Here is a 12822-nt window from a genome sequence, read left to right on the forward strand (position 1 = left end):
CTCTAAATACATATTAATGAATAAAAGATAAAACAAGTATGCTGGACACTTAAGCTCTGTCAGGAACTTACTTGGCGAAGTGAAACCAAACTTAACTGGAACTTCGACCTGGAGGTTTGACTTAGCTTCGTGGTGAAGGATGAAACCATTAAGCACGACCACTAAGCTTCGTCAGCCTCCCCTTTGAATGAATACATATGAGCATATTTATAGTACACCCAAGTTATTTTTTTCGTAAAAGGTAAGTTTTATTAAAAGATAGAAATAAAAAGATATTTCCAAAAATAAGTTTTCCACAAATATATCTTTTGTTAAAATATATTCTATCAATAATAATAAGATATATTTACCATAAAATCATATTTTATCTAAATCTTATATTTTCCAAATATACTAATATATCTTTTTACAAAAGATATACTTACCATATCTTTTTACAAAAGATATACTTACCATAAAATTAGATTTTATTTTAAAACTTGTTGTTTCAAAGAATACTACAAGAAGGGGGGGTTGAATTGTAGTATGAGAGTTTAGTCAAACTTTTTGCGGAATTAAGATTAAGTAAGCTAAAGGAACTGAAAGATTAACTAAAGGAACTAAAAGATGCAAGAGAGATTTTTACGTGGAAAACTCCTTGGCCCTAACAAGGAGAAAAATCACAACCACTTGGGATTTTGGGAAAAGAATCTTCCCTAGAATAGGGCAAATGATCCTATTACAAACTAAAGACTCAAACTTCAAGTTCCTCTACGAACTTGAAACCTCGAGGAACAAGTCACCCAACTTGTTACTCTTCTCTTCTCTTTCTCTCTTCTCACTTCTCTGTTCTCTATTCTCTTTCTCTTCTCTTTCTCACTTCTCTTTCTCATACACAAAAGTTCACTTAAACTTCCCCATTCCCCATTCCCTAATTACAACTCGAAAGAAGAAATAAAAAACTCTAGTATAAGAACATTAAGAACACCCTAATTAACTTGTGTGGAATTGACACTTGAATCGAATTAAAAGCTAGAAAACTTATGTGAGCAAGGGTGAGATTTTCCAACAGAAATCAATAGCTATTTATAGATTGCAAAACGCCTTGGAAAATCATCTTTGTGCAGCAACACCATTACGCCACTACTCCAACCCACTAAGAAGATCATGTCCCTTAAATTAAGGAACCATGAACTCCTTAATGTGCAAGGCCATGCTTGAAGAAGAACATGGGGAATAGGCCGCAAGATTAGGAAAACATGGTGATTTTATTTTACAAAAGATATTTTCAAAATAAGAAATTAAATAAAATCCTTTTGCACAAGATATTTTCGAAAATCAAAAAAATAAAATAAAATCTTTTTAGTTGAGAAAAGATAGACGTTTAAACACTTTAACCAATTTCCTAATTTCTAGCATGCACAATATTTTCTCCTAAGGCCAATTCCACACAGAATTTTCGAGTGTAATTAATTTCTTATACTTACACAAATCCTAAAATATAATAAATATGTTTAGTCTTCATGTCTTCTGATGAAGCTTCTACTCTGAGGCTTCCTGTTCATTGGAAGGAACTTTTCTTCTCTGAAGCTTCTGTTCCCTGAGGGGAACCTTCTCTTCTCAAGTCTTCATTTATGAAGCACCAGTTCCTGCAAAGGAACTCTTCTTTATGGATAGCTCTGTTTCTGGCCTTCTTGTTCCTCATGGTATCTTTACAAGACGCTTAATTCTCCTGGTCTTTCCAACTAAGCACACACTCAAAACAATCAAGCACTTATTAGTTTGTAAGTAAGTGAGGTTGTATCATCATCAAAATCATTAAGTCCAACAAAACTTATTTTTGCTGAAAATATTTTCCAAAAATAACTTATCTTTTTCCAAAGGATTTATTAGAAAAAAAATATCTTTATTCTGTAAAACCAAATCCCTAAAAGATATGTACATATTAGGTAAATATTTATATCATTAAATTCGACCTGCGACCTTTAACGACGTGCAGACCTAAGTTCCTATTAGGTTTCGGAACTCTGACAGTCTTTGAGTTCCTTACAAGTCAGTAACTCTAATTTCATTGACTATCACGAGTTCACCTTGGTTCTTTAGACTAGTTCCAGACTGACTTTTATGTCCAACATACTTACATGAATCCTAGAGCGATATACTTTGATTTCTCCGTCTTCATGTTGTTTCTTTGAAACTCTTGTTCTGGAATCTGGTAGTATTGATGTATTCTAGATCTCGAGGCAACGTTCCACTTCTGGAACCGCAGGCCAAGTTCCTAACTGAAACTTTCTGTCACTTTCTTCATTTCTTATTGGAACCCGCAGACCAGGTTCCTTTCTGGAACTTGCTGTCATCTTCGCAATACAAGTCAACTCCTTAACTTGCTGTCTTCAAGTTCCTGTTAGGGAACGTTCCTATTAGGGAACTTAGATAGTTCTTGTTAGAGAAATAAGTTCCTATTAGGGAACTCTTCATGTACCTGTTAGGGAACATGCTCCAGCTTTCGTGGGAAAGCCTGCCGAAAGTTCCTTCTGGATCTTGTTAGAGAACACCTTCAGGTTCCTTCGTGGTTTGGTTCTCATAGAGAACCTGCTTTAGGTTCATTCATTCTCTTTTGTTCCTCTTGAAGTCTTCTATGTTCCAACCATTGACTTCACGTAAGTCAGCTCCTATCTTCACATAAACACTTAAAAGAAACATTAGATTGAAGTTTGTTTGTCATAAACAAACTTCAAGTGAGAGAACTAATTAAACTTAAAGCTTATGTAAATAATCCTACACATATACAACTCATGTATGCATAGTGTACTTACCTCATGAAGCTAACATATGCAAACACCTATTTACATAGTTACCTTCATGGTTCTTTAGCCATCATCATGCTTATCAACCATGACACTCATCATTGTTCTTGTTTCTCTATTGCTTATCATATATTGCTCAGGTTCCTTATATATATATATATATATGTGACATTAATTACTCAGTTTCCTTGTATTCTGTTCCAAGAACAACTTGTTCTTTCTATGCACAACTTAACAAACACGTTAGATAGATAATCATCATTAGTTTACAATAAAATCATAAAAACCTAATTAATCAACACACTTAATTGATGACTTTTTCCTCCTTAATTCCTGGTCGTTTTACTTTCTCCATTGCCTTATAAATCAACCTTATTCACCTCTAAAAAACATAACAACAAAAAATCAGCCATCTTTGATTTCTTACCTTCTCTTAAAAAATATCCTTTCTGTTTTTGGGCAAGTATTCTGAGTTCCAGCCGGGTTTGTGAGTGCACACAAATTCCAGCGTCGTGCTTATCCTGGAGGGTAACCACTTGTTGTCTACTGCACCAGGGTAGCGCGTAATCGTCTTTTAGGTCAGTGGTTCACCACGACGCGACAATTGTCAATTTGGTCTACACAACATTGAGATAAGTATATTCCGTTTAATTTGCTTATTTACTAACACTCGTAACTCATTCTCAGCCATGACCGAACAACAAACATTAAACCCGATTAAGCTAGTAGAAAATGGTGCTTGGCAACTAATTGCTGCAAAAGAATCAGATGTTTCCATAAAGCGTCTTGCCTCTCTTAAAAAACCTGAAATCCCAACCCTTGTGCTTGGATGTTTATCTGCAATTGTCAGTGGCGCGATTTTTCCAATTATTAGTATAATTTTTGCTAGTGCAATTGAAATGTTTTACAAGCCACATGATACTTTGAAAAAATATTCAAGGTTTTGGACGCTATTGGCTTAGCAGTATTGTTATCATATCCAGCAAGAACTTATTTCTTTGCCGTAGCTGGTTGTAAATTAATACAAAGACTCAGAATGTTATGTTTTGAGAGAGTAGTCCACATGGAGATTGGTTGGTTCGATGAGCCAGAGAATGCTAGTGGTGCTGTTGGGGCAAGACTATCTACTGATGCTGCATCAGTACGTGCTTTAGTTGGAGACGCTTTGGGATTGCTCGTTCAAAATATTTCATCTGGTGTAACGGGTTTGGAAATCGCTTTTCTAGTAAGTTGGATCCTTGCATTTGTTGTTCTCATATTAGTCCCTCTCATAAGAATAAGTGGTTACCTCCAAGTAAAGTTTACAACAGGATTTAGTGCAGATGCAAGGTTCTATCTTCTTTCTCTTATATATATTCGACTACTAGTAATATCTTTTCTTTGTTAACTGTGTTAATTGTTATTTCTTCCACTTTTGTAGAAGAAGTTTGAGCAGGCTAGCCAAGTTGTTAATGATGCTATTGGGAGTATAAGAACAATTGCATCTTTCTGCGCCGAGGAAAAAATAATGCAACTGTACAAATTGAAATGCAAAGCGCCTTTAAAAGCTGGTATAAACAAGGGATTGATTAGTGGGGCGGCTTTTGGATTGTCTTTTGCTTTCCTTTTTGGAGTACATGGCTTATGTTTCTTCGTCGGAGCACAGCTTGTTGGCCACGGGAAAACAACCTTTACAGACGTTTTCAAAGTATATTTTTCTTTTACAAGCATCAACCCTGTCTCATAACCATTGAACATTTTGAATGAAATATGGGGAAATCCGGATATCCCCTGATTCTCATATTAAGAAACGAAATTTGTTTCTCATGGGTCATTTTCGAGGATTAATTAATACGGAGTAACTTTTTCATAATTATGGGCTCCATAATTAAATAAAGTTGTTAGTTTATTTACGAAAATGTCACGTGAGCAATAAATTTTGTTTCTCACTCTGAGAAAATAGGGTATCATCATATGTAAGTACGTATATTTCTCAGACATGTCTCATAATTTTTGCAGGTTTTCTTTGCACTTGCTATGGCAGCAGTAGGAATATCACAAACAAGTTCATTTGTTCCGGATACAAGTAAAGCCAAGAGTGCTACTGCCTCTGTATTCTCGATCCTCGATCGAAAGCCTATGATAGATTCGAGTGATGAATCTGGGGCAACAATTGATCAAGTGAAGGGTGACATTCAATTCAAAAATGTTCGCTTCACCTATCCCACTAGACCTGATATTGAGATCTTCCAAGACCTAAACTTGACAATTAATGCAGGACAGGTAATTATGTCACAAATGTATACTTCCCTCTGTTTCACAAGATTGCAATTACTACCTCCGTTACATGTTATGTGCAACGATTTGACATAAATCTAGAGAGGGAAAATGTCTAATCGTTGCACATAACCTGTAATGGAGGTAGTATTTGACTTCATCATTTCTCTTTATATAAACTAAATTTGAGCCTTTTTTTCACTAAAATATAATTTGTAAGTGCTGATATAAATAAAAAATTCTACAATGGTCATGTTAAATAAATGTCACTATTCTTCAATCTAATTGGTTGGTTTTTCCTTTTTTAAACATACTTGGTCAAATCTCTTATTTATTTATTTATTTATTTTAATTCATTTTCTTTTTTCCAAAAATTAATTTTTTTTTCTGATTTTAGGAAAATTAATCTTTTATTTTCATAACTATTTCATTAAAATAAAAAAAATATATATATTTAAAAAAATCAAAATAAGGTTTATCAAAAAAAAAATCAAAATAAGAAAAAATTGTTAATTGTTAAGATAGAATATATCTTAATATTTTCAATTCTCAAAAAAAAAGAAAGAATATATCTTAATATAGGATAGGAAAGAATATATTGTGTGTGATCTTGTGAGGGGAATTGTTCCCCAAGGCATAAATTTTGTATAAATATATCATATTAATGAATGAGAAGATCAGGAATTTGAGCTCAATTTGATATGGTATCATGAGCCAAAGTTGAAACCTTACAATTTTTTTCCAAGAGATTTTATTCAGTAAAACATGGGTGAGAAAACTTCGATTGATTTAGTTTATTACCTAGGGTCGAGTGATAGTCCCGGCAATTGCGTGGTGAGAATTATGATGAATGGTCACAAGCTATTCGAATTGCTTTGATGACTAAGAGAAAATTTGGTTTCATAGATGGAACTATCACAAAACCAGAAGAACCAGATACGAAGGTTGATGATTGGATTGCTGTGCAAACTATGCTAGTGTCGTGGATAACAAATACCCTTGATCCGAAGGTGCGTTCGACGATTGGTGATTATGATGATGCAAGTAGTTTGTGGACAAACCTGAAGAATTGATTTTGCGTGGTGAGTGGTACCCGTATGTGCCAATTAAAGACAACATTAGGTGAATGCAAGCAAGGTAGTGCCAATGAGTCTGTGGTTGATTTTTTTGGCCGCCTCTCGAAGGTGTGGAAGGAGCTTCTCACATTCATACGTGTGCCCAAGTGTGGGTGTAGTGTACCTGCAATATAGTCGCTCAAGTTGAGGAAATTAGAGAAGAAGAATACCCTCATTATTTTTTAATCGGGTTGGATGGTCATTATGCATCAATTCAGACTCATCTTCTTGCTCAAAAGCCTTTGCCGTCGGTAGATATTGCCTATCAAAATATTATGATGACTGAGCGACTCCGTGATGGTGCCACGCTCAAGGACAATAAAGACACAGTGAGTGCCTTTTGATTGGATGCCCGATTGAAACAAAAATCTGGGGATAAAAGTGACAAATTTTATAACCATTGTAATCGGGAAGGCCATGATGAAGAAGGATATTTTCAATTACATGGTTATCCCGAATGGTGGGGAGATAGAGTTCGTGGCGGACGAGGTCGTGGCCGAGGTGGAGGGCGTAGCAGTGGAGGTCATGGGTCACGCACAGATAGCAGTGGCATGGCAGCTGCTCCTTCTTCATCTTCTTCGCAGAACATGCGTGCAAATAAGGTGGCTGGTTGTTCAAGTAACACGCAGCACTCAAAGGTGTCCTCTACTGATGCAATGAGCCTGGTTGGTGTGAATGATACCCAAATTCAACAAATATTGGATGTCTTAAATCCAAAAAAATAGGCAGTTACATGGTAAAGAAAATAATATCCCTTGGATTGTTTATACGGGAGCATCCAATCATGTGACGTGTGATTTTTTGATACTCAAAGATGTGTAGCGAGAACAAACCTGTCCCGTTGGATTGCCTGATGGAAAATCGACAAATGTAGATCAATTGGGATTGGTGATATTGCCCGGAGGCTTACAGCTTGATAATGTTCTTTATGTTCCTCAATTAACTTGCAATTTAATTTATGTAACTCAATTGAGTGATGAATCTAAATGTGTGATGCAATTTACTAACAAAATATGTGTTATACAGGACCATCGGATGAAGAGGGTGATTGGTGTGGCTGAACGTGAAGATGGATTGTATCTTTCCGTGGTGTTCCTCAAGTGAAGGTTCTTGCGGTTGATGGAGAATCTTTGTTTGATTTATGGCATCAACGGATGGGTCACCCTTCAGAGACGGTATTTAAGATGCTTCCGATTGTGAGTAGTTCTTCTAGGAAACATAATAATAAAGCATGTGATGTTTGTCCTCGTGCTAAACAAACTAGATGTAGTTTTCCAATTAGTGAGAAAAATGCAAGCCGTATTTTTGAACTCATTCATATAGACTTGTGGGGGGTCGTATAAAACTCCTTCCTCGTGTGGTGCACATTATTTTTTAACTATAGTTGATGATTTCTCTAGAGGTGTTTGGATTTATTTATTGAAAAATAAAACCGATATTGAAAGGATGTTCTTTAATTTTATTGCTATGGTTAAACGATAATTTAATCAAGAAGTAAAAATTGTTAGGAGTGATAATGGTACGGAGTTTAACTCCTTGCGTGATTATTTTTGTAAAAATGGCATAATATTTGAGACATCGTGATGTGTGGGAACCCCACAACAAAATGGGAGAGTTGAGAGAAAACATCAACATATTTTTAATGTTGCGAGGGCATTGAGATTTCAAGGAAATTTGCCATTAAAATTTTGGGGGGAGTGTGTTTTGTCGGCTTGTCATTTGATTAATAGAACCCCGACACCATTTCTTGGTAATAAAACCCCGTTTGAAATTTTGTTCAATTAACCACCATCTTATGATTATCTCCGTGTGTTAGGGTGTTTGTGTTATGCACATAATCAAAATAGTAAGGGTGATAAACTTTCGAGTCGGAGTAGAAAATGTGTTTTTTTGGGGTATCCATTTGGGAAGAAAAGGTTGGAGAGTGATTGATTTAGAAACCAAAGAAATTTTAATTTCGTGAGATGTGCGGTTCTTTGAGGCTATATTCCCATTTAATACCCCTATGTGTGAGAGTACATCGAGGGAAGGTCACTCACAAATGGTGGAAGCTTATGGAAGTGATGATGATGAGTGGTTGTTTGGAGAAGTTAGTGTGTGTGGGAGAGAAGAGCCACAGATAGCAGGCTCCACAGCCAGGCCGCGGCATAAAGGGGCAGACCGCAGCCCGCCTGTGGAGGGGACTGCCCGCAGTCCAGCTTCTACTGTCTAGCCCCATGCATGGAGAGCCAGCAGGCGCTGGACTGGACAGCTCGTAGTGCCGAGGTGATTTACAGTAGCCTGGTGCGTGTGATGGGGCTGCTTGTGTAAGGGAGCATCAACAAAATTGTGAAGATGAGGTGGCTACTAGCATGCGTGAGCAGGGAAGTAAGGTTGAGGAGTTGGGAAAAGGGAAGCGACCAAAAATACCATCGATAAAAAATGCGTGATTATGTGACTCATACAATCCGGAAAAAGAGTCCATCCAACACGGTCACATCTACATCATCTTCCTCAGGTACTCCTTATCCCCTCACATATTTTGTTGATTTCTCACGTGTTTCTGAAAAGCATAAAAAGTACATTGCAGCTATAATAGAAGGTCATGAGCCTAAAACATTTAAAGAAGCTATGAAGCATGCAGGGTGGAGAGACACAATGGCTGCTGAAATTAGAGCTCTTGAAAAGAAGGGCACATGGGTTCTTGAGAAACTGTCGCCTGGGAAGAAAGCTCTAGGAAGCAAGTGTGTGTATACTGAGAAGAGAGATGAACATGGCAACCTACAGCGATTGAAGGCGAGATTAGTAATCTTAGTTAATCACCAAGTTGAAGGCATAGATTACAATGAGACCTTTGCACCAGTAGCGAAGATGGCAACGGTTAGAACATTCCTGGTAGTTGCAGCTGTGGAGAATTGGGAAGTACATCAGGTGGATGTGCACAATGTCTTTTTACATGGATACTTAGAGGAAGAAATATACATGAAAATTCCTCCTAGTTTCAATAAAAATATTTTTTACTATGTGTGTAGGATGAAGAAATCGTTGTATGGTCTAAAGCAGGCTCCGCAATGTTGGTTTGATAAATTGATTGCTGCTTTGAAGAAGTATGGATTTAAACACTCCTATGGAGATTATTCTTTGTTCACATTGAACAAAGATAAATTGCAGTTGAATGTGTTGATCTATGTTGATGATTTGATTGTTGCAGGGAATGATAAAAACGCTTTGTCGAAATTCAAGGAATATTTAGGAAATTATTTTAAGATGAAAGATTTGGGAGTGTTGAAATACTTCCTAGGTCTTGAGGTATCTCGAAGCAAACAGGGTTTCTATATTTGTCAGAGGAAATATTCCCTTGACATTATTTCTAAGACTGGATTATTAGGTGCTAAGCCTGCAGATTTTCCGATGGAACAGAATCACAAGTTAGCTCTCGCGGAGGGAAGATTGTTGGAAGATATCAAGAAGTATAGGAGGCTTGTTGGCCGCCTAATTTATTTAACTTTGACTAGACCAGATCTTGTGTTTTCTGTTCATATATTATCTCAGTTTATGGAGAGTCCGAGAGAAGAACATTGGGAGGCTGCACTTCGTGTGGTTCAATATTTGAAGAAGAATTCGGGCCAAGGAATACTTCTTAGGTCGGACAGTGCATTGAATCTTGAAGGATAGTGTGATTCTGATTGGGCGAGTTGCCCTTTGACTAGAAGGTCGTTGACTGGTTGGTTTGTGTTGCTAGGTTTTTCCCTAGTGTCTTGGAAAACTAAGAAGCAACCTACGGTGTCAAAATCCTCTTCGGAGGCGGAGTACAGGTCTATGGCAGCAGTGACTTGTGAATTAAAATGGTTGAAACAAATTTTACGAGATTTGGATGTGCGACATTCTTAGGGTATGAATTTTTTCTGTTATAGTCAGTCGGCTTTATACATTGCTCAAAATCCGGTGTTTCATGAGAGAACCAAACATATTGAGGTTGATATGCATTTTGTGCGAGATGCGATTAAAGATTATGGTTTGATATGTCCTTCGTATGTTCCGACTAAGATGCAGTTGGCAGACATATTTACGAAGGCATTGGGTAAGGCTCAGTTTGAGTTTCTACTTGGCAAGTTGGGCATTCGGGATCTCCATGCTCCAACTTGAGGGGGGATATTGAGATAGAATATATCTTAATATAGGATAGGAAAGAAAATATTGTGTGTAATCTTGTGAATATTATCTTGTGAGGAGTATTATTCCCTAAGGCATAAACTTTGTATAAATATATCATATTAATGAATGAGAAGATCAGGAATTTGAGCTCAATTTGACATTAAATGTTCTTTACCGTGGTCGTTCATTGTTCCAACATTAAAGGTGATTCTTTAACGTTGATTCCTTAGGATTCAAGCTCTGTAACATAGATTTACTATTCCGTTGATGGAAAACCATTACTTGATTCTTCTATCCTTCGTAAGGTGTTTTAGTTTCTTCAGCCTCATGAAGTTCAAGAGGAAGTGTTAGATTACAATCAATGTTCATTATCAAATTAATGTGGTTTGGTTAGAAATTAGACATTATTGACTATAGGAGTAAGCTATTTAACATGAAATTTAAAGAGTTGCAACTATAACAAAAGATAATTAATATTTTTCACTAGTATATAGAAATATTGCATCTTTTTAAGGCCCGGTTTGGTTGGGGGTAAAATGTTTTCAATGGAAAATGATTTTCCATGAAAAACCTTTTCCATTAGAAAATGTAATTTCCTACACGTTTTCTTTTGGTTATATTTAAAAACATTTTCCCTTTCAAAAAAATATGTAAAACAATTTTCCAATTTAAACATTCCTTTAAACAAAATAAAACTAATATTAAGTGAGGCAATTTATCAAGCACTTTGTGGACATGATAAAAACATGTAAATATATGAATAAAAATAAAATTCGCAACAAGTAAATTGCATCTAATAACAAATTCCCAATTTATAATCACCTTTAGAAAATTTAATCACATCAAAAAAATAATTTCGAATTGATGTATTTAATAATTTTTGTGCAAAAACACCATAAAATAATCAAAAAATGGATAAAAAAATACCCTAACATAATAAGATTTTAAACTAAATTAAACCCTAGAGTAATAATCATGTCAAGAAGAGATTGAATATTACCAATTTGCAGCAAGAGATAGAGTGAGGAGATGTACTTGAGTTTTCATCTTAAGAAGAATTGAAGAAGGGGAAAGATAAAGAGCTTCCACCAGTTCATAAGCCTTATGAACGAAATTCGTTCATAAGATGGCATTTTCAAAAATATTGAAACATCTTTCATTATTTTATTATTTTCCCTCTTTTTAGCTGACATGGCACTTAACTGGGAATATTTTGGCCGTTAGATTGTGGGTAAAAGTACTCCAATTCACATCCCGTTTTGTGTTCTCCTTCAGAAGCTATGCCTCACTATTCGTCTGAGAACACGATCTCATCAAGCTGTGCTCTCTACATCTGCACTCCATTTTTTTCAAGGTTTGAATATTGCGAGATTCCGAATTGATGCCCCTTAGCGTAATCTATTATTGGTACCAGCTGAATTGGTAAGTATTCCTTAGTTTTTCGAAAACCCTAGTTTTTGGAACGTCGTTAATTGGTGTTAATTTCTGAAATTGGTATATCTCGTCTGTTGTAATTGGGAAATATATGCATGTGAAGTGGTGAATTGAAGTTAAATCAAGTTGAAAAGGCAATTGCTTTATACACATAATAGGGGTTTTAATTGCTGAAACTAATTGGAAGTAAGTGAAGAAAGAGGTAACTAGCAATTTGATTATGAATTATTATCGACATGCTAAGTAATTGTGTTGAATTTTGATCGCATTATATTTGTAAATATTAATATTCAATTTGGCTAATTTGAATTGGAATTTTCATAGTAAATATTGCATCTGCTATTGCGTGTTGTTGATTATTCCCCGCTATTTAGGTTCAAAGTTACATAAATCATGTTGTTTGTTTCTGAAGTGGCATTCACACTGTATGTTGGTAACCATTACTCACTTTGGGTATGAAATCATGACTCAGTTTGGGTATGAAATTATAGTGTCTTGTTAATTGATGTCCTTTCATGAATGCTAAATTGCATGAGTTTGGTATTATATCAACTGTGTGTTGTTTTTAGTCATTTTGCTATAGAAATATGCAATTTGAAGTGAAATTGACTCAGTTTGGGTATGAAATTATAGTGTCTTGTTAATTGATGTCAATATGAAGTTATAGTTTTTATAATGCAATATGGTTATGGAATCAGATTGTGATCCTGGAAAAATGGGAGAGCCTATTTGGAGTTCCGCTATTGATGTTGAGGAGGGACAATTATTCACTTCTGGTGTTGGTACTGATGTTCCCTCTCTTAACCTTGTGCCATGGAATGTTCCAAACTCTGCTGACAGATTAGCTGCCATGTCTCCAATTAAAACGGTTGAAACAGTGGAGACAATTGTCTCAACAAACATGGTGACCATGTACAGTTATGTGGAATCACCTAGGTTAGGGATGGTTTTCAAATCCTTTGAAGATGTAGAAACTTACTATAAAGAGTACACCGAGCAGAAAGGTTTTGGAGTATCAAGAGTTTCATCCAATTTTTCTAAGAAGGATAAGGAGCGGAGAGGGGCGACATGGAGGTGTGAGTGTTATGGTCCACCTG

The 12822-nt window shown here is 35.9% G+C and overlaps 1 pseudogene; it reads left to right on the top strand.

Annotated features, from left to right (window-relative positions):
• Positions 1–3475: 3475 nt before the first annotated feature.
• LOC110701429 overlaps positions 3476–12822 on the top strand; it is a 38657-nt pseudogene continuing 29310 nt past the window's right edge.

This window comes from Chenopodium quinoa, unplaced genomic scaffold (genome assembly GCF_001683475.1).
Source record: "Chenopodium quinoa cultivar QQ74 unplaced genomic scaffold, ASM168347v1, whole genome shotgun sequence".
Taxonomy (NCBI): Eukaryota; Viridiplantae; Streptophyta; class Magnoliopsida; order Caryophyllales; family Amaranthaceae; genus Chenopodium; species Chenopodium quinoa.